Below are 4,059 nucleotides of genomic sequence, written 5' to 3' on the forward strand. Positions count from 1 at the left end.
TCTAGTGTTTTCTGTACTGTACTTACCTTTCACATTGACTTTCAACACTCCCTATCTTACAGAGTGTTGGGTATACACTCAGTGGCCACTTTGTTAGGTACACCTGCTCATTAATCTGATCATGTGGCAGCAACCCAATTCATAAAAGCATGCAGACATGGTCCAGAGCAGGGCTTCTCAATCTTTTCTTCTGCTGTGGACCCATGCCATTAAGCAAGGAGTCTGTGGACCCTGAGATTGGTGCTAGACAGGGTAGCTTGACTATCTCAAAAACTGCCGAGGATTTTCCTGCACAACAATGTCTAGAGTTTACAGGGAATAGTATGAAAAACAAAAATAAACACATCCGGTGAGCAGCAGTTCTGTGGGCATTAACACCTTGTTAATGAGTGAGGTCGGAGGAGAATGGTCAGACTGGTTCACTCTGACAGTAACACAAATAACCACACGTTATGCAGTGGTGTGCAGACGAGCATGTCTGAGTGTACAACATGTATGTGAACCATGAAGTGAATGGGCTACAGCAGGGAAAGACCTACCCCGAACAAGAAACGTGTGCTTAATGAAGTGGCTACTGAATGTAGGTTTATCTACGAGCAGCTGCTCCCAGTCTACTTTTGCTAGACCCCATCAATTCGTACTGAAGGGGACCTTACCTCACATTAGGTCATTTACTTTGTAGAACAGAGAACACTATATAGATCACGATGTTGTGCGGACCCGTACAAACCTACTCAATGATCAGCCTAAACCCTCCATCCTGCATTGCCGATAACCAACCCCCATCTTTACTTATCCAGGAGCCCACTTCGAGAGTCTGTAAATGTCACTAACGTACCAGCCACAATCACCACCAGCAGAGCACTCCAGACATTTACCATTACTCTCTGTGAAAAAACATCTACCTCTGACACTCCGCTATATTCTCCTCCAATCACATTAAGAGTATGCCCTCTTGTATTGGACATTGCCACCTGGAGAAAGGTGCTGGATGTTCACTCTATTGATGCTCCATATTATCTGATACAATTATCTCAATCAAGTCACCTCTCATCCTCTTTTTCTCCAAAGAGAAATACCCTAGGTCGCTCAGCCTATCCTCATAAGACATGCTTTGCTTTCTCATCCAGACAGCCTCCTGGTAAATTTCCTCTCCACTCTCCAACACATCCATATCTTTCAGATAATGTGGCCAGAACTGAAAACTACCCCAAATGTGGTCTCACCAGTTTCATTGAGCTCTTGAACACAACCCCCCGACTAATGAAGGTCAACAGCCCATATACCATCTTAAACACCTCATCAATCGAGGAACCCCAAAATCTTTCTGTTCCTCCACACTACTAAAAATTCTGTCATTGAACTTGTACTCTGCCTTTAAGTTCGACCTTCCCAAGTGCTTGCATCCTATCTACATCCTGTTGTAGCCTACAACAACCTTCTACACTATCCACAACTCCATCAGCCTTCGCATCATCTTTAAGACCATGCACTTTCTTTCTCTAAACTGCCATGAAAGTTGCGGGGTTATGATCACTGTTGAGATTGCCCACCCATGTATGCTGCAGCCATATGCCCAGCTTCATTCCCTATGATCAGATCCAGTACTACCCCTTCTCCAGTACGACTATCTACATACCAGTATAATGACTGGTTGCATCATGGCCTGGTATGGAAACACCCATGCCCTTGAATGGAAAATCCCACAAAAAGTAGTGGATACGGCCCGGTCCATCACAGGTCCCTCCAACCATTGAGCACATCTACATGAAATGTTGTCGCAGGAAAGCAGCTTCCGTCAGGGTCTCCCACTGCTCTCTTTTCACTGCTTCCATCAGGAAAAGGTACAGGAGCCTAAACACTCACACCATCTGGTTCAGGAATAGTATTCACCCTCAGCTATCAGGCACTTGAACAAAAGGGGATAACTTCACTCGATTTCACTTCCCCCATCACTGAAAAGTTCCCACAACCAATGTTCCCTCTAAGGTTTGTGCACGCACACATCTTTTGCTGCTAGCGCACAAAAATTTTAAACTGTGGTCACCCTCTGTCTTGTTGGAATGCTATGTTTATTTCACGATCGTACACAATCACATTTCCTTTTCCAGTTTCTGATGTGGATGTTGTTGACATTATAGAGTTTGCGATGATTTGTCTGCAGATTTTGGAACTGGATTATTTATCCTGTTTTTAGTGAAGAAATGATTGAATCAGTCAGTGTGGAGTGGAAATAACATCACCTTCTCACTGGTACATCTCACAGATGTGTACTTAGCCTACTGATCTACTCTCTCTGCACCCACTGTATGTGCCTAGCACAGCTCAAACACTATAAACTGAGACTCAGCTGTAGCTGATGAATCAACTATTAACAGAAATTCAGATGGTGATAAATCAGCTGGTTGAGTGAAGTTGCAGTAACAACCTTGCTCTCAACGTCACTAAGTTCAAGGGACTGATTGTGGACTTCAGGAAGGGGAAGTGAAGGGAACACATACCAGTCCTCATTGAGGGATCAGTTTCAAGATCTGGGTTCAACATCTTTGAGATTCTATCCTGGTCCCAACGTATCGATGCTGTTACAAACAGGCATGACAGCAGCTATAGTTCATTAGGAGTTCGAGGAGATTTGGTCAGTCACCAAAGGCAGTCAGAAATTTCTACTGACGTGTACGGGGTCTTTCTTTTTTCATATGTTAAATTTAAAATGGCTTCTTTGTTATGTTATATTTGGGAATGCTTCTTTGTCATGTTAAATGCTGAGAAAGTCTCTAGCTGGACATTTGCTTGGGTTAATACAGATAGCAGGGTGCTATTAGCCAATGGGTGTTCATGTATCGTTTTTCGGATGATAATGCTGTCTCATATGACTGTGGATGGAGTTTTGACGGAGAGTCGGAGGAGAGACGGGGAGGACGGTGGACGTGTGGAAAGGCTCCAGTTGTCACTTCGGGTGGTCCCGAGCCGTGAGTCAACAGGATCCGGGTGGTCATCAGGAATTGATTGAGCTCCAGCAGTTGCGCACGAAGAACTTGGACTTTGATAAGTCTGGCGCCTCTTTTTTTTCCATTACTTCCTTTTCTGTATCGAATTTATATTAACTTCATAGACTTGGCAATATCTATAAAGTGTACTTGGTAAAACGTACTGGGTGTGCTGGCTGATGATTGATGTTTGGGATTGATTCCGGCGGCAACCGACTCCGTGGGAAGCGTTGAGGCAGGTGCTGGGTGGGATTTCCCCTAGACATTCCCACGGGCAGCAGTGGAGGCCAAGTCATTGGGTGTCTTTAAGGCAGAGATTGATAGGTATCTGAGTAGCCAGGGCATCAAAGGTTATGGTGAGAAGGCAGGGCAGTGGGACTAAATAGGATAAAATGGATCAGCTCATGATAAAATGGCGGAGCAGACTCGATGGGCCGAATGGCCTACTTCTGCTCCTTTGTCTTATGGACATATACGAGCCAATATAACTGAGTGTTACAGACATACAGTGGTGCAATTGTAACGAAAACCAATTTCCCCCGGGATCAATAAAGTATGACTATGACTCTTGCTGGTATAGCCACCTCAAACCCTGTCACTCCTGTTTCAGGTTCCTCAGCACCAACCGTATAAATCTGAGTATAATCACTATACTTTTCCATCCCATGATAGTTAAATGCAGTTACCAAATCAGTTTCATCTTTTAACTCGGACGTTTTTAGATTTCCAAGTAAACCTCATTCGCAGAAATAGTCACGTATTTATAGGCAGAAAACCACCTTGACTAGTCGTGCTTGCATCATAACAGTCCACCACAAACAAGTGGGAAGTTTCCTTATTTGCTACAGTGCTCTCACCCTCGACAACCAGTAGGAGTTCCCCACTTTTCCACTGCCAATTAAAACGCGAATTTAAAACTCATTACGCACGGGTTCTTCTGAAGATGCAAGTTTTTATTCGCCACACGTGGTTCATTTATTAACAAAGTCCATTTGTTAATTTTAAAAAGTTCGACTTCTTCACTCTAACGGTACCCAGGACCGGGCGGCTTCAGACTAGATTTTGCTCTCAC

The sequence above is a fragment of the Mobula birostris genome, chromosome 5 (assembly GCF_030028105.1).
Source record: "Mobula birostris isolate sMobBir1 chromosome 5, sMobBir1.hap1, whole genome shotgun sequence".
Taxonomy (NCBI): Eukaryota; Metazoa; Chordata; class Chondrichthyes; order Myliobatiformes; family Myliobatidae; genus Mobula; species Mobula birostris.